This window comes from Pseudonaja textilis, chromosome 2, assembly GCF_049901715.1.
Source record: "Pseudonaja textilis isolate UNSWEBS1 chromosome 2, rPseTex1.2, whole genome shotgun sequence".
In the NCBI taxonomy this organism is placed as follows: domain Eukaryota; kingdom Metazoa; phylum Chordata; class Lepidosauria; order Squamata; family Elapidae; genus Pseudonaja; species Pseudonaja textilis.
Window position 1 is genome coordinate 236631140 of NC_141991.1, and position 19855 is coordinate 236650994.

Sequence of the window (19855 nt, forward strand, 5' to 3'; positions counted from 1 at the left end):
TTGGAGGAAATACTCCCCTGGAAATATTTCCAGTCGGCATGCAATAATCAGCACTTTGAAGAAATAATTGAATAACAAGCAGAGCTGTGGAAAGAAGCTTTTTAATGACAAGGAACCAAGATGAGTGACATTCAACAAGGCTTCTTGGCTAGCTAGAAAGATTGACATTCAAATGTGAGTTTACATACCCTTTCTGAGTTTGGGTCTAAAACTGGTTTTTGGTGAAGTTTAATTCTGTGCTTGGTGATGTTTAATCCTGTGTTTATTGATGAGATAATTTTCCCCATTCAATTTTGTTTGGAAGGAAAAAGATTAATCTCTGTTCCTGTAAAGAAACTGTGTTGAGAAATCTGGCTAGTTCCTATGCCTATTTGTTCTAGTAATTGGTTTAACAAGCAACAGCTAGTGTTGTGATTTAATTATTTGCATTGTGTTTGAATTTTTTTCCTGCCTCATGATTTCTTTTTCTATCTGGGGAGGGGGTCTTACTTCACTGCTTTAGTGGTACCTGGCACTGTCCTTTTTGGGTGTCTTCCAAGAGGCAGGGTGCAAGCTTGGCACTGATTTTTTTACTGCTTTTTTTGGGGGGGGGCATGTGATCTTTCCTTAAATCTGGATGATTTCCATAGGACATCTTGTGAGGTGAGTGAGACCAGCTGGTGTCTTTAAGTGATGCAAATGGATCTAAGGATTGCTTTTCCTGGATTTGCTCTTTCTGGAGAGCTTAAATGACCTCTCTGCTAAAGTGTTTCACTTTATGAGCAAGAGTTGGCTGCTTGATAGTTATCACTGCATTTTAACTATTTTCATTCCTCAAGGTGCTCTGGCACCCTGCCTGATTTGTAACTCTGGCTTACAGGTATTTTTAATCTAATGATTGGTTTCTAGGGCAGCTTTTTGCAAGTAAAGAAGCTTTTTGTATTTTTGTACATAATCCTTGACTTGAACAGTTCATTTAGTGACCATTCAAACTTACAATGGCACTGAAAAAAAAGACTTATGACCATTTTTCACACTTATGACCGTTGCAGTATCTCCACTGTCATGAGAGGCCAGGCGAGGAGAAGCGCTTCTTGATGTGAGTACGTCTAGTTGGCCACGCCCACCCAGTCTCATGACCACAAAGCCACACCCACCAACTAAGCCACACCCACAGAACCAGTTGTTAAAAAATTTGAATCCCACCTGGGTTAAATTTAGTTGAGCTTAACATTTTGAATGCAGCAGCTAGAACTTTCAAGCCCTGTTAAACTTTGCTGGAGTTTCTGTGGAGAAAAATCTTAAAATATATGTATGTATGTATATATAAATAAATAAATTTATATTTTAAAATTGTGTTCACCTGTGGGAAAATACCTGAACAAAGCTGAATACCATACAAACAAATAAATATATATGGTACACAATACAGAAGCCTGATGATGGCAGATGAGATTCTGCCAAAACGTTGTTACAATTTTAAAAGCACAGCTACAATGATGTGGGAAAATACCCGAACAAAGCTGAATACCATACATGTAAGTACCCGTGAAAACTTACACACACACACACACACACACACACACAGAGAGAGAGAGAGAGAGAGAGAGAAAGAGAGAGAAGGAAAAGAATAAAGTATCAATTTCTTATTTATGTGCACATATATTTCTTTTTAGGAAGTATGCACACATTTCAGTGCTGCTTCAAAAGCATAGGATAAGCCACTTGTACATTTAGATGATCCTTACCCAGAATCAGATCTGTCGAGAAGAAGATGTGATTTTAAATCTGGATGGCAGACAGAAACTACAGGAAACATTTCCAAGAACAAATGGTGAGAATGGCTCCAACAGAGATCTTAGTCATCATATCCCGAATCTGCACAGTTGGTGGTCTAGTCACAAAGTTTCAGCTAGACTTGCCTCCTGAGAATATGAAAATAAAACATTTGTGAATGAATATGTAAAGAGAGAGTTCGCCCCTTCACCAGACAATCAATGTATATATTGACCTTTTCACAAATTCCTGGAAGTACTTTGATGGTTAGCCGTTTCAGTCCTAATGCTTCTTTAAGCATTCAGTCAATGCATGAGGAGAATTATCTGCAATGATTATAAAACTGAATAGAAGTGAAAACAATAATCCTATACAGTAGATTGGGTTGATAGGGAACGTCGGGCTCCAAAATCATTTAGGAGTTCTTATGGCCGATGATTGCTTGAATGTGTGGTCTTCTCAATCTCCACTCCTTGCAATAATCACTATTTTGTAATCACTCATATCCATTATCAGAGGCGATTACCTGCACTATGCTACAGAGCTGAACATACACATTCATCTTATGGACGTGTGTGCAGAAATAATAAACCAACTTGTTCATTCATAGGGTTTTCTCCATCCCTTTTCCAAACCTGACATCTTTGGATTGACATGAAAAGAGAGAGAAGGGAATGTGAACATACATCTTCTTCCCCTTTTTCTTATGGCAGTCTTATGGCAGTCTCTGCTATTACCCAATACGTTGTTTCTGCAGCAACATAGATACAACTTGGGCTGTGTTCATAATAATGGTACCTTATTCAGTTGTTTTCCACAGGAAACTCCCCACTTTTAAGTTTGTAAAAGGAAACAGGGTTAAGGTGATGAGCTAAATTAAAGAATTTGAGATGAATTATTATTGCCAGTTCTGAAATTGTGTGCTTTGGACTGCATGTATTTCAGAGGTGGTATTCAGCAGGTTCTGACCAGTTCTGGAGAACCAGTAGTGGAAATTTTGAGTAGTTTGGAGAACTGACAAATACCACCTCTGACTGGCCCCGCCCCCATTTATTCTCTGCCTCTCGAGTCCCAACTGATTGGCTGGGTCTTCTTTTGTTGCCCTGCACAGGATAACAGAACTGGAAAGTAGGTTAATGGGGTGGGGAGGGAATGGGATTTTGCAGTAACCTTCCCTGCCACACCCACCAAGCAATACCATGCCTACCAAGCTACACCCACAGAAACAGTAGTAAATGTTTTTTAATCCCACCACTGATGTATTTGTTTTTATACTTACTCCTTATAAATCAATAAATGCAATTTTCTTTTTCTTTTTTTTAATTGTTCCATAGGGTGTATGGTCAAGAATTGGCTACCTTAAGTCCTTCTGTCCATTGATATTTGACAAAAAAAAAGCCTCTTACTCTTCTGTTGGGTGATTTCCTGAAATCTACATTTCTCAAGTTCATTGAAGGTTCAGAAACTGCATTGACACTCAGCAGCAGGAAGTGAGTGGGGTTAATGCCAGACCATGGTCTGGCAGAGCCCTGCTAAGCAGTGGAGAACTGCTGACTCATACCTGTGATTCATCCTTTGTAATTGCTAATGAGATTGAGTAGCACCAGCTGCTACTGTCGCTGGAAATGGAAGAGATAAGCAATCATGGTTTGAGGTACTTTACTGAAAATTCAGAGAACATGAAACTGAGTGAAGGAAGAATGAGAGCCTTGGTGGCACAGTGGTTAGAGTGCAGTACTGCAGGCTACTTCTGCTGACTACTGGCTGCCTGCAATTTGGCAGTTCAGATCCCACCAGGCTCAAGGTTGACTCAGCCTTCCATCCATCCAAGGTGGGTAAAACGAGGAACCAGATTGTTGGGAGGCACTATGCTGACTCTGTAAACTGCTTAGAGAGGGCTATAAAGTGATATGTAAGTCTAAGTGCTATTGCTATTCTTGTAATAGTATTTTCTTTTTTCAAAAGAAATGAATCTATTTCTAATATGTCTTAACTTCTGGCAATATCTGGTGAACTTTTTCAGGCTCACAAGCTAAGTAGGGTAAGATACGGTTAATTCTTGCAAGGGAGACCACAGGTAGTAATGTCTAAAGCAAAATACGGTAGCAGCCAAATGGAATTTCTCATGGTGACATCCTCAACAAATTCCCCAGTTCTGTATTGTGGGTCCGTACAGCTTATGGAAGTACAAGTGATGACAATTTATAATAAATCAGGCATTTTATAAATTGCATCTCTTTCCCAAGGAAAAGCACATTTTGATTTGAATACAAAATGTTGCACGGCCCTGTTGATCAGAACAGAATGAATTGAAACTACAGTTTCTTTGGCTGCTAGCAGAGGTGAGATTCAGCCAGTTCTGACAGGTTCTGGAGAACCAGTAGTGGAAATTTTGAGTAGTTCAGAGAACCAGCAAATATCACCTCTGGTTGGCCCAACCCCCATCTATTCACTGCCTCCTGAGTCCCAGCTGATCAGAGGCCCAACTAATCAGCTGGATCTTCTTTTGTTGCCCTGTACAGGACAATGGAGCTGAAAATCAGGTTACTAGGGTAGGGAGGGAATGGGGATTTTACAGTATCCTTCCCCTGGAGTGAGGTGTAAATGGAGATTTTACAGTATCCTTCCCCTGCCATGGCCACCAAGCCACACCACACCCACCAAGCCATATCCACATAACAGGTAGTAAAAAAATTTAAATACCACCACTGGTATCTAAAATTACATCATCCTTTTTCTTTTTACTGGTGAGTTGTATATACAGTGCCACATGACTAAAGGCCAGCATGAGATTCATTCCAAATACTTTCTCTTTTCAAGCAATCATCACTCCACAACATGTGCATCCTATTTTATTTAATTTTTGCCCACAGGAAAAACATTGCTTTTCCTGTTGCATTGGTTTTTCCTAGCGTCAGTCTCAGTTGCCACTTTATCATAATCATATTGAGTTTGTGAGAGATTTGTACATTTCCATTTTTTCTATCTTTTTTTCTTCAGTTCAATCATGTCCAATTCTCAGAGTGGACAAGTCCCTACAGTTTTCTCGGCAAGTTTTTCAGAATGGTTTGCCATTGTCTCCATCTTAATGCTGAGAGAAAGTAACTTAAGGTGGGCCAAGGTCACCCAGCTTGCTTTGTCCTCAAGGCAGAACTAGAATTTACAGTCTCTTGAACACTGAACATTTTTTCTACACTTTAACCTAAATCTATTTCTTTGTCACAATACAAAGATGTAACTGTGCTATTATGCTAGTGGAGATATGATGACCTATCATAGCAATGTTCCTGCACTTGATAACAAGGACATTATTCATAGATGTACTCATGGCCATATGTAATACATAATCACAGTCTATTTTTTTATGACATTGGGTTTCTTGATCTCTAATGATATACCTCAGAAATGCTATCTTTGCAGGTATCAACAGGCTGATTGCGGCACTTGAGCAGAATATTGCAAAATGTTTAATTTTGTTCCTACGGCAAAAATAGAAAAGACATAATTTGGTGGTGTGATTTTGCAAGAATCTGAAGCAAAGAAAAAAGATGATTTATCATGCCTGATAATTCTTCAAATATTAGCCAAAGGGTGGATTTGAAATTATTCTAGATTTTTCTATAAGCACCTTTCTAAAATTGATGCTTTTGTGACCAGAGAAAATGGCCAAAAAGAGATATTTCACCAAAATTTCTCCAGGAATTCTCTTACAGTTTCTTTGGTGTGGGAATAATCAAGATGGTAGCAGCACTACTCTAGTTCACTTTAAAACTTTTCTTTGTGGTTCTACTGCACATGATAATAACACCTATGGTGTTAGAAAGTTGGAAAACTTCTTTTCATAGGGCTCTGGATTTTATTATCATCTTTTAGAATTCTGGTGACAATAGTGGTAGAAAAATATTTTGATACAATGCAACAAAATGGCCTTCTTCCCAGAGAAAAGTGACAAAAAGCAGAATAAATTGGAAGTAATGTAATGGTATGTGAGAATTACTTTGGGAGACAGGAGGAAAACTGGTGAATTGGACAACCAGCATGTAAAAGATATTTCTGGCCACAGAAGGAAAGGAAGCAAGGGAAGTATTCAAAAGTGATTTTCCCTAGAGTAAAAAGAAGAGGAAAAATACTTTCAGTCTTGCAACTGTAATGTAACCTTACAATAAAGATATAATATTCATAATTCTGCCTCTTTGTCTGGACTACCTCAAAAGGTTAAACAGAAGCTTTAAAAATGAATATATTTTAGCTTAGAGGTGAAACTCAAAAAATTAGAATATCATGCAAAAGTTCATTTATTTCAGTAATGCAACTTAAAAGGTGAATTAATATACTCATTACATGCAAAGCAAGATAGTTCAAGCCATAATTTGTCATAATGGAGATGATTATGGCTTATAGCTCATGAAAACTCCAAATCCACAAACTCAGAAAATTAAAATATTGTGAAAAGGTTCAATATTCTAGGCTCAAAGTGTCCCACTCTAATCAGCTAATTAAGCCATAACACCTGCAAAGGGTTCCTGAGCTTTTAAATGGTCTCTCTCTCTCTGGTTCAGTAGGGAGCACAATCATGGGAAAGACTGCTGACCAGACAGTTGTGCAGAAAACCATCATTGACACCCTCCACAAGGAAGGAAAGCCTCAAAAGGTAATTGCAAATGAAGTTGGATGTTCCCAAAGTGCTGTATCAAAGCACATTAATAGAAAGTTATGTGGAAGGGAAAAGTGTGGAAGAAAAAGGTGCACAAGCAGCAGGGATGACCGTAGCCTGGAGAGGATTGTCAGGAAGAGGCCATTCAAAAGTGTTGGGACTTTCACAAGGAGTGGACTGAGGCTGGAGTCAGTGCATCAAGAGCCACCACACACAGACGGATCCTGGACATGGGCTTCAAATGTCGTTTTCCTCTTGTCAAGCAGCTCCTGAAACAAACAATGTCAGAAGCATCTTACCTGGGCTAAAGAAAAAAAGTGGTCCAATACCAGCAGATGACATGGCTCCCCAAATCAATATAGATTGGAAACTATATAGATAGACTATATAGATATAGATGGAAACTAGAAAAAAAGAACTGGTCTGTTGCTCAGTGGTCCAAAGTCCTCTTTTCTGAGGAGAGCAACTTTTTCATCTCATTTGGAAACCAAGGACCCAGAGTCTGGAGGAAGAATGGAGAGGCACACTCTGCAAGATGCTTGAAGTCCAGTGTGAAGTTTCCAATCTATATTGATTTGGGGAGCCATGTCATCTGCTGGTGTTGGTCCACTGTGTTTCATTAAGTCCAGGGTCAATGCAGCTGTCTACCAGGAGATTTTGGAGCACTTCATGCTTCCTTCCACAGATGAGCTTTATGGGGATACTGACTTCATTTTCCAGCAGGACTTGGCACCTGCACACAATGCCAAAAGCACCAAAACCTGGTTCAATGACTGTGGGATTACTATGCTTGATTTGCCAGCAAACTCGCCTGACCTGAATCCCATAGAGAATCTATGGGGCATTGCCAAGAGAAAGATGAGAGACATGAGACCAAACAATGCAGAAGAGCTGAAGGCTGCTATTGAAGCATCCTGGTCTTCCATAATACCTCAGCAGTGCCACAGGCTGATAGCTTCCATGCCATGCCACATTGAGGTAGTAATGGCTGCAAAAGGGGCCCAAACCAAGTACTGAGTACATATACTTTTCATTTGAGCTTATACTTTTCAGAGGTCCGATATTGTTCTTTGTACAATCCTTGTTTTATAGATTGCATGTAATATTCTAATTTTCTGAGATTTGGGGTTTTCATGAGCTGTAAACCATAATCATCTCAATTATGACAAATCACGGCTTGAACTATCTTGCTTTGCATGTAATGAGTCTATCTCATATATTAGTTTCACCTTTTAAGTTGCATTACTGAAATAAATGAACTTTTGCATGATATTCTAATTTTTCGAGTTTCACCTATAGTTCCAGTTCATTTTAAAATATTTTACTCAACTGTGAATGAATGAATGAATGGAACACACATCTCGTTCCCTAGAATATAGATTGATGAAATAGATGGAGAATGAAAGCAAGGAAAAAAAGGCAAGATGAGAGAGAAAAAGAAAGTTAAAGAATCCAAATCAAAGGTGGTATTCAGCAGGTTTTGACCAGTTCTGGAGAACCGGTAGTGGAAATTCTGAGTAGTTCAGAGAACTGGCAAATACCACCTCTGACTGGAGACTTTACAGTATCTTTCCCCTGCCACGCCCACCAAGCCACGCCCACAGAACCGGTAGTAAGAAAAATTGAATCCCACCACTGATCTAAATATTTCCAGGCATATTGCCTTTCACTGTGCAATATTGCCTTTCACTGTGCAATATCAGAATTAATTAATTTTGGGAATATATCTCCTAATTAAAATGGAATTCAAAATTGTGAAAAGCCAAGCAAAGTAAAGAAAAAAGCAGAAATTGTCCTCACACTTAGGGAAAGTGTAGTTGTATCAGACATGCTTGTTTCACTTGCACAGAAATTCTGTTTATCTATGACACATCTGCCTATTCTGCTAAATATAAATATATGTTTGCATAAACTTGAAAAACAGCAGGGTATTTTGGCTTTGTTTATACCCCTTGGCTCCTGAGGTTCTTGTCTGTCGCTTGAATTTTTCATGCTTTACTGAAAGTATGAAAAATATAAAAACCAACCAATTTACAACTCTTCCCTGTTTGAAGCTGTCATTAAAATAGCAAAATAGCTAGGCCATATATTTATATTCATTTCATATGAAAAAGTGAGAAAAATAGTTATAATATAAATATTGAATTAAGTTGGCTGGAATTTTCTGCAAAAAACATACTTCTCCCACTTTAAGTAATACTTTGAAATGTCACAGTTACTATTTTCATTGATGCACTAGGCATTGGCTTTTTCATTTAATGCAGGTCTTAATATCATCACTGAAAATTTGTGAGAAACTCCAAATTAAAAATTAAACATCCATATCTTCTTGTGATACTAATGGTTCTTAGACCACAAGTTGGGAATATGGATTTCATATCTTCATAATTCATCAGAAAGAGAATTTGTGATTATTGACTGGAATGATGATGATGATGGTGATGGTGATGATATCTGTTCAATCATGTCAGACTCTGGGTGATTCTATGGACCAGCTCTTTCCACATTTTCGGATCTTGTACAACTTCCTTGAGCTATTTTATGTTCTAGCTGATGTCAGCTTTGATGGTGTCTAGTCACTGTTTCTGGTGACTTCATTCCCTTTTACCACCGACCATTCCAGGCATAACTGCCTTTCCCAGTGAATTTGATTGCTTAACATAGTTGAAATAAGTAAAATGGAATTTTGTGATTTTTTTTCTCAGCAATATGTTTGGTATTTTACACCCTAGGATTTGCTTATTTGGAACACTTGCTCTCCGAGGAATGCTTCGGTGAATGTGATATTGACTTCTCCAGAACCATAGCTTGAACAAGTTAATTCTCCTTCTATCTAGCTTTTGTATGATTCAACTTTTTGCAACTTAACTTCAAAGTAGTCCTGGAAAACATGGTAGTGCAGACTAATCTGCCAAAGCTTGATTCATGCTCATCACTGCTGTATGACCCAGTGTGAAGAAATGCTTTATTGCTGGGTTAGCTGCATCAACCTATAATAAATACATGAATGTGCACATTTACACCAGCCTTTTGGTCTGGAAGGAATCCCATCAAGCCATGGTTCTTCTAGTTCACTTTTTATGTATACTTTTTATCACTGCGAATAAAGTTTTTTTTAATAAAAAAACTAAGCTTCATAAAGTCATGGGAATTACCATTAACAGGGGAAAATAATGAAAACTGAAGGAATCAAAATACCCAATATAAACCATCAAGAGTTTGAATGAAGAAAATCACTGCAAATATCTTGGCATCCTTCAGGCTGAGAACATCAAGCATGCTGAAGACAAGAAGGTTAGAAGTGAATATGTCAGAAGAGAGAAGAGTATAAACTCAGTGAAAGAAATACTATCAAAGAAATTGACACCCGGGCAATTTGTGTCATTAGATACACAGCTGAAACAGTGGACTGGATTTAAGTTGAAGTAGGAGCCCTGGTTGGGAAGACTAGAAAAATAATGATATTGAGACATAGCTTTCATCCCTGCAGCAACACTGACAGACTCAACTTAGCAAGGAAAATAGGTGGGCATGGGGTGTTGCAACTACACCAGACAGTTGAAAAAAGAAAAAGGGCATTGGAAGAATATCTAAACAACAGTGAAGAAGATGCATTGAAACTAGTACATCATGAAGGCTTCCTAAATATTCGAGAAACCAAACTGGTCTATAAGAAAGGCCAAATGAAAAGAGATGGCAAAGCAATGTATTACATAGCTAGTACATAGAAGAACTGAAGGCAAAACAGATAACAATAAGATGTATGGTTAAGAGCAAGAAAGTTGAAGAAAGAGACAGCACTGGACCACTAAATCATCTGCTACAAGAAGATCACCCAGATTGATTACAAACCAGCATGACAAAGTAGCAACAATAGAAATATCTACAAGAAATATCACTTGTCTATAAGCAAGAACCGGTGAGACCACAAAATAGACAAAAGTGATAGAAATTTAAGGAGCTAAAGTGCTCTGTGACTTTAGAATTCAAATAGACAAGCACCTGCCACACAACACACCAGACTTAACAACAGTTGATCAGAAAGACAAAAAAAAGTTTGGATAGTGGACACTGCAATACCTGGAGATAACAACAGAAGAAAAAGAACTGGAGAAAAATCACCAAATATAAAGATCTGCAAATAGAAGTAGAATGTCTGTGGCAAAGAAAAGCAAAGATAACCCCAATAGTAACAGGGATCTTGGATGCAATCCTAAAACATTTGGAATATCATTTGAACACTATCGGCATTGACAACATCTCTATCAGTCAATTACAAAAAGTAACTTGGAACAACTTGTATCTGGCAAAGATATCTAACATCATCAGACAAGAACATCTTCCTGTCCTCTTGGGAAGGTCTCAATAAGTGTATAAAAATATCAAATCCAGCCTAAATATCTGGCTGATGTTGAGACTGATGATTGATGAATAATAACAACAACAACAACAACAACAACTAGACATGAGTTAGTTGCTAAATTAATCTAGTTGCTAAATTAGCAAACTAGTTGCTAAATTAATCCACTGGTCATTATGTAAAAAAGACAACTTACCAGTATCCGAAAAGTCATGGAAACATAAACTGTAAAGTTGTTGAAAATAAGATGGTGAAGATCTTGTTGGACTTTCGTACACAGATGGATCATCATTTGGAACACAACATGCCAGAAATCATAGTTGTTGAATACTAAAACATACAATTTATTGATATTGCTTTACCAGGAGATGCCAAAATCGAAGAAAAAGAACTGGAAAAAAATCATGAAATATCATGGCCCATCGAAACTACACAATTATGGATGAAACATGTAACAGTGATGCCCATTGTCATCGGGGCACTTGGTATTGACCCAAGAATTTCACAAAATACATCAGTAAGTTGCAGCTTCCTGCTGTAACACCAGTGGAGCTGCAAAAGTCTGCGCTACTCAGAACAACATACAAGCAAGCTGAATCTGTGAAATAGAACATCATCTCTTTAGAGATTGGGATGGCCCCAACCCTGTTGACTTTCCATAAGGCCTTGAAGATCTGGTTCTGGACTCAGGCTTGGAGCCCTGGTTATGTGACAGAGGCCATCATCTAATGACTGTCAACCTGACTTTTTTGGCTGCTGTATTTTACCTTTTTATACATATACTTTTACTTATTCCAGTATTATGAACTCCTCAGACTGCTGCTTAACAGAAGACCAGTCATACAATGTAAATCAATTAAATAAATAAAGAGAATGATTAGGACACTAGAAAATAAAACTTATAAGGAAAAAATGAGGGAAATCAGGTGATTTCTTGAGAAGAGGCGAAAGAAGATGCCTTAAAGGATATCACCCGGAAGAAGATCAAGAAGTCCTATGTATCATTCAAGGATTCACAATGCAGAATAATGGCTTTAAGTTAGGGAAAAATACGTTAGAAAAAAGTTTAAAACAGTTACAAAAGTTTCAAAATTGAACAGATTATTGAGAAATATGATGGAGCTTCCTTCAAAGAGAAGCTAAACAGTTATTTTGTAGGAATGCTTTCAAGGAGAGTCCAGGACTGAATCAATAGTCTAATGGCCCCTTCCAGTTCTATAATTCTGTTTACTCACTTATTTCCCAAAAGTATTTTGATTTTGCATACATATCCCTGATGTGGTCTTTTAAACAATTCTCCCAAAAAGCAAAATCTGCAAGTACTGTCCTTCGTTTTATATGCAATCTTCAAAAGCATTTCTTCTTTAGAAAATGCAGTTGTATCATAAACAAATCCTTGAAACTGGGGACAAATTTTAACCCAGGGAAGAACCCTAGCAGGTCCTGTTTAATGCTGTCATCTCTGCTTCATCTGGTGAATCCCATAGAAATGTGTGTTAGATCTGGAAATTGATCCTACATTTTCTACAGCCCAAAATTAAGTTAACCACAGTAACATACCAGGAGAAGGAAGACATTTTGAGTTTTCTCCCCATGCAGTTTAGGAATGCCTCTTTTAATTATTTTTCCATGAGTACAATTGATGGACAGGCATTTCTGCTATAAGAAAGATTCTTCTCTTTATAAAAATGGTTCTCTATGTGAGTGGAGTGGGGTCATTCTCTGCCAGAAACCTTAGAATTACATTACTATTCTATATCATACTTAACAAAGGTGGTATTCAGCAGGTTCTGACCAGTCCTGGAGAAGCGGTAGCAGAAATTTTGAGTAGTTCAGAGAACCAGCAAATACCACCTCTGACTGGCCCTGCCCCCATTTATTCTCTGCCTCTCGAGTCCCAACTGATTGGCTGGCTCTTCTTTTGTTGCCCTGCACAGGAGAACGGAGCTGGAAAGCAGGTTAGTGGAGTGGGGAGGGAATGGGATCTTGAAGTAACCTTCCCCCAGGAGTGATAAGGAATGGGAATTTAAAGTATTCTTCTTCTGCCGTGCCCATCAAGCTATGCCATGCCCACCAAGCCACGCCCACAGAACCGGTAGTAAAAAATTACCTAGATATGATTTTTTTTTCTTTGCTGAGTTTGTGAGGAAAAACATCTCAGGAGGGGAAAAAACGTTGAAAGAAGATGTGACAGGGCAAAGATTGAAAAGGCCTTCCTCTTGTCATGTCCTACCTGACCCTTCTGATATAGATGTTTGGGAAATACCCACACCCCTAGGTCTTTATCGCCACCATAATCTAATTCCAGATTCAGGTTAATGATTAATACAGTCCTTGCTAACACTTAAGTTTGGTCAGATACTATTCTACTGATGAACAAAGGTGACCTTGAAAGAGACTCTTACTGGAACCTTTTTTTTTTTCTTGTATCAGTGCAAACATAATATGTTAGTTTACTTTTCATGGCACACTAGGTTTCCAGCAAGTTTAGACAGGCTTTGATTTTTAATTACATAAGCCCTCATCTCCCCCCTCCCCACCAATTATACAAAGGACAGAGGCAGCAACAGAAAATAATTCCAAACAAGTTTGCTCTGGTAACATCAAACAAAAGAAATAGCTAGTGTATTGATTTATTGAGGCATAAGAATTGGCTGCAGTTGTAAAGATGGATCAAGATTTTTAAAATATATATTTATCTTTTCAGAACCATGATTCTATTAAGCAGAGAAAAGTTTGCTTTAACAAATGTTTGCTAACAAGTTTGCTTTAACAAATGTTTAAAAGTTTACTTTAACAAATCAATGCTAGTTCTTAAAGAAAAAAAAAACTGCCTCAGGATAAGGGTCAGCTGAAAGATAGGAAATATTTCTTAACTAATTCCTCTTCACTAAAACCACTCCTTTCCAAAGGTATTTATCATAGCAATACATCTGAAGAGATAAAACAAACCTGACCTTTGCTCTGAATTTGAACTGAGAAGAGCAAAAGAAAACAGCCTAAACATATTTTTAAAGCAAGTTTGAATCATGTAAAAGAGAAGCAAAATCTAAGTTGTCTTTATCACTGTGTAAATGCAACATTAATCACATACCTTAAATCCTATGAGATCAGTCTATCTCAACACTGTAAGAAACCAATAGATTTTCTTTTTAGAAAAAATCCAAAATTATGAGCAATGAGCAATGCTCATTGCAAGAGGAAAACAGGGTAGCCAAAATTTTTAAGAGCCTAGGAGCACCTTTATTATTACAAGGCACAACACTTATTTTGTAATCTACAGCTCACTTCATCAGATGCATGGAATGTCTTAATTGATGCTATAGAACTGGTGGGCTCACAAAAGTTTGTGCTTTTTAATGACCTTTCTTAATCTTGAAAGGTGCTACCAGATTCTTTTTGGTTTTAACAAAACCTGGAAGTTGTTAGGAACTTTCAGTTTGATGGAGACAACATTGACTGTCTGAATGACAGACAGACTGACTGACTGATTCATCCTTAATCTGGCTCCAAGGGGACATGGATGTCACCTGGGGATATTGCCAAGAATTTTATGAGCAAGTTGGTTTTAGTGTGTAAACGTATCCATACACACAGATAAAAATGCGCACACACCTGCATACAGATCCATCCACCCATCTTAGCAGATATTTAACACACTACTCTGGAGTTGTAAAAGGTTACCTAGTTCTGATTTAAATATTACTAAATGATATTATAATTATTATAATAATGTTATAGTATAAAATTGAAAAGTACATTACATTTTCTAGAAGATATAGAATATCAAAGTCTGACCCAGAAGCAAAAGCATTGTTACAATGATCTGCAAAAGTTGATGCTTACAAAGAGAGTCTGGACAGTGTCCAAAGTCAACCAACTTGCAACCTATGGCTCATATAGGTTATGCATTGTAAATCATACAATGGAGGAGGAAGAATATAACTAATATTAAGATTGTAAGAATAGTTCCAGAGTGCTTCTTTTTGGCATTATGATTGATATGCTACTAATGAACAAGGATATTATATTATTTGCAAAGGATTTTTTTTTGTTTAAATCAAAGCTACTGCGATCAAAATATACAGTCAAGGTACTCAGATGTCAACTGTGGGATGATCAAGAGCCCAGAAAATGGTGACTAACCTTTTTGGGCTCCCGTGCTGCAAATTGTGCTCACGCTCGCATGCCAGCACCCAGAAGGCAATGCCCGCAGGGGCCCCATGCTCCCTACGCATGTGCGCGTAATCCCCCTGCATGCCATGCATCTCTGTGTGTGCACCCCCATGCCCCTGCCCCCCACGCATGTGCGCCAGATACTTGACAATCAGCTGGCGGGTGGCACGTGCATGCATGTGCAGTGGGTGTCATCAGGGCAACCGGTCGCATGCCGGCAGAAGTGGCTCTGTGCGCCACTTCTGGCATGCGTGCCATAGATTTGCCATCATGAGCCTAGGGGCAAATGGATAAGGATCAGAGGTGGTATTCAGCAGGTTCTGACCAGTTCTGGAGAACCGGTAGTGGAAATTTTGAGTAGTTTGGAGAACCGGCAAATACTCCCTCTGACTGGAGATTTTACAGTCTCCTTCCCCTGCCATGCTCACCAAGCCACGCCCACAGAACTGGTAGTAAAAAAAATTGAATCCCACCACTGATAAGGATCAATCATATTGGACAGGAATCTGGAGTCAAAGCTGAAGCAGATTCAGGAAGGGTCAAAGTACAGCAATGGACAGTAAGTCTATCTCCAAGGTGACACAGAGCGGTAGTGTTTACAGTGGAATGGAATTATAGAAACATCTTTTCCTGTGTCCTTTTACAAAGAAGGCTGTATGATTACCGGGCTCCTTTTATCCTGAAAAACAGCAAGAATAAGATAAGTTTCCAAGGTTGCATTATCATGCTACTCATAACAATAGCAAAATATAACCTGGTTTGTATATTACATTTAAAACATAATTTATTTAATGAGGACTTTCTGACTAAAAGGGTTTTTACAAAGCATACTGAACCATATGCCATTTTTCACAAAATATCATGATAACACACTTAATCAACACTCTGTCATAGCTTAGCATGATACAGGAACTCAGCCTATATGTAAAAGGCAATAAGACTGTATATAATGAAAAGTTCCACATATGGCACAAAATTTATCCTACACTATATGGGACCTACACTTTGCTTAAAATGTAATGTACATTTTAAGTAAATCATAATGTGCAGGTTGATATTTAATTTTGCATGATTGAACTAGTGAGGTCTGTTTTAATGTCCATTTGTACAAATTTTACACATATGCATAATTTTCAGGATTTTAAAAATAAGTTTCATATTATATTGTATTTTATACACTTTTTTTTCATAAGCATTGCAAGTTGTCAGTTGACTGACTCATAGACATTCAGAGATACCCAACAAACTTCCCAGCAGAAGATTAATTTTTTTCCCAAGAATAAACTCAACCTCTATCCACCCTCCCCTAGGTTCTAAAGGCAATAAGGAGTATTATTTCATGTTTCCCTTTAAATTTACAAAAGGAGAACATAGTTTGTGAAACTTTCCTCTCTTTGATATGAGATGCCCCATAGAAGATAGGTTGTTCCAGTGGGATTGAGAAACCATCAAGCCTGTGTAGAGGAACACAAAGATGGCCTTGAAAAAGGAATGCAGAGGATGTTATGTAAATGCCAGTTTAGCTATGAAGGAAAGAAAGGTGTGAAAAAGAAACTCTAGAATCTAGAGTTTATCCCACCTTGATTTTCTTGCATATAAGAAGGGAGATATTGAAACTCTCTGTAATGAAATGTGTGGATGACTCCTGGCAGAATGGGGGAAAGAGAAACTGCCTAGGAAGCAATCAGATAAAAGAAGGGGAGCCATCAAGATCTTAACAGTCAGAGGAAGAAATTTGGGAAGCACCTGCCCTAATTGATCAGATGATTAAAACTTGTAGAATGAGCTTGTATCTTGCAAGATACTAATATAGTCTTACAATAAAGCCAAATTAGCTCATATAATCATATTTTCAGTCTGATTTACCTAAGATGTCAATATTATTAGACTCTGCAACAATAAAATTTTCCAGTAATCCTTCTCTCTCTCTCCTCCCTCTCTTTCTTCCTCTCCCCTCCACCCCTCTCTCTCCTTTATCCAAAAGAATCAATGTGGGAAAATCCTGATTTCTTTTTCATTGTTTCTGTTTCAGGGTTAAGTTGATGTTTGCTTTGCAGTCCCTGTGTATTCTTCAAAGCTATCTCCATACTACTGTACACTGCATAAGGCAGGATTAGAAGATCTCTGGGATAGAAATTTGAGATGTTCTAGTTTTCTACCCTATATGCTCAAAATTCAATATGCTTTTCTGCATGCACTTCTCTGCTAGAAATTTTTAAATTTGTGGTCTGTATTGCAACATCTGAAAACCTAGCTGTATAACTGCATTTCACTTTGAATAATTGTTCAGGAAGTAAAGACTGGAAAAAGTTCACATCAAAATGCAAACTAAATAAATATTGCCGCTTTTTTATTATCAAGTTTCAAATCTCATTTGTCTCCCCTCCCAAATCCTCACTTAACAGATATATTATTTGCCCAAAGAAAACAGCAGTTTCTTTTTTCACTTTAAGGATCAGCAAAGTAAATATTACTTGGCAGGTGCAGCTATATGGTGCTGGTGTTCTGAAAAGAATCCCATGAAATTTTCAAAAACTATTACATAACAAAACTTTACAAAAAACAATAACACTTATTTAAAGTACTCCCAAATTGCTTTTCTATTATCGTCCTGAGTTACAGTTTTCTTGTGTTTAACACGAGCATCATCAGCTATGTGATTTGCCCATACTTCTTCAATATAGGAACAGGGTCCCATTCTTTCACAGGCAAGCCAATTAGACTGAGGGTCAGGAGGTTTGTAATATTGGAAACTGTAAGGCGACTTCTGCCTTCTGAGTGTATTACGTTCATCTGCGAGAAGCCCCTTTCCGCCTCTGCTGAACTGACTGCAATCGTTTTAATAATATCTCTAGCCTTTTTAATGCTGCAAGGAATTGTATAATTTTTAGAATCTTTTAGTACATTTTCTATGAAATCACGATAATCATTAATATTGATTTCATAATTGAAAATTTGACCAAATGCAACCAATTGTCCTTCAGCTGCTCTCCATGGAACCACCACTTCTTCAATGTTCCAATATTCTGGCTCCAAATAATTTAGAAATTTTAATTGATCGATGTCTTCAAATTGGCAGCCTGTTTTTAAATGCTCACAATCCATCAATCTTTTCTTCACACTAGTTACAATACTTTGTATAAGTTTTTCACGAAGAAATCCCACAAATTGATAATTTTGTATAAAATTTATATTTTTAAAGGTTTCTGAAATAATTAATTCATCAACCTTATTTTCATATGAACCCTTTTCCTCTATAAGCATTTCAAATGATCTAATTGATCTTAGCACAAGTTTTTCAGCCTTTATAATGTCTATGTTTCTCACTTGCAATGCATTAGAAAGGAGAGATATTTCAGTTAGCACATCAATCATCAAGGCCAAATCAGTGAGAAAATATGAGTTTTCAAGATTGGCAGCTATACCAGAGTATTTTTTATTTGAACAGGAAAACTGGTGTGGCGCTGGATAAGCCCGTCACACAGCTAGGATTGATCTTAAACTAGAGGCAGCCCATCTTGGTCCAAAAACTCTACCAATTTTTATAATTTCAATCTCAAGTTGTTTGGAAATTTTGTTAAGATCAATTATCAATTATTCGATTGATGGAAAATAGAATATATTTTATCAATAAAAATTTGAAAATGATTTATTTGCTTTATTTCCCTAATGGAATCATCTAAAACAAGTTGCAGACAATGGTTTAAACAGTGCCATATTATAATTTGGAAACTGTTTGGCTATCCTAGTGCTTACCCCAGATTTCCTCCCAAGCATAACACTGGCTCCATCAGAGCAAAATCCAGTTAAATGTTTCTCCAGATAGTTTCTATTAAACCCAACTTTATTCAAACTTTCTATAACCGAACAATATATTGTCTCTGCATCTTGTCTATCTAATTCGACTAGTTCAAGGAAAATTGTTGGTGAGAAAACTGGACCCTCAACTTTTAAGTACAGTATAAAAACTGGTTTGGAAGATATTGTTGAGGCTTCGTCAATTATCAAACAGATTTTGTGAGTTTTCTCAATAATTTTGATTAATAAATGTTTCCTGATATCTTTTGCAATGAAATCTACTATTGCAACTGCAGTTCTACATGAATGCAATCCTGTTCCCAAATCTACACCATTTCTTTTTTGTAACTCAATCAGATCTTCTATATATGAAAATGGTCTGCACGTTTGTGCCAGACTATAAACTGTAATAAACACTCTACATGTACTACCCAGATATTTCTCACTCATCTTCTTCAGTCCTTTGCTTATGGCATCCTGCTCACATTGCTTTAACTTCTCTGTACAGATGTTGTGAGCCTTAGATGAGAAATGTTCCTTCAATTTCTTTCTGAGGGAAGCTTACTGGATTTCTTTACTCCTTCCTGATGGTTCAATTTGGTAATTCTTCCACTCCTTAGCTCCATGGACACTTTTTTCTTTGGTCGAAATTTCAAATCTTCTGCAATATTTGCAACCCATTTTTTTCTGGGAAATGTCCAGCCCATCATATTTTTCCCTAAAATTATTGTACTGCTGCAGTGTCCAGCAGTCAGGAAGGTTCCCTCAATGTCTGATTCACCTCTTCCAGTACCTGATGATGTGCTGGCTCCTTCCTCTAGTCGTGGTGTGGATGATGTACTGGCTCTTTCCTCTGGTCCTGGTGTGGATGATGTGCTGGCTCCACTTTCTTTGATGGATGATGTGCTGGCTCTTTCCTCTGGTCCTGGTGTGGATGATGTACTGGCTCTTTCCTCTGGTCCTGGTGTGGATGATGTACTGGCTCCACTTTCTTTGATGGATGATGTGCTGGCTCTTTCCCCTGGTCTGGGTCTGGATGATGTACTTACCAATCCGTGTCTTTGGAGGCCAGTGGGATAGGCAGTCAGGATGGGTGAGGACGGCTAGAAGTG

General features: G+C 37.7%; 1 pseudogene; it reads right to left on the minus strand.

Moving 5' to 3' along the window:
• Positions 1-17517: 17517 nt before the first annotated feature.
• Positions 17518-19501, minus strand: LOC148127425 (E3 SUMO-protein ligase KIAA1586 pseudogene; annotated as a pseudogene).
• Between the last annotated feature and the right edge of the window lie 354 nt (positions 19502-19855).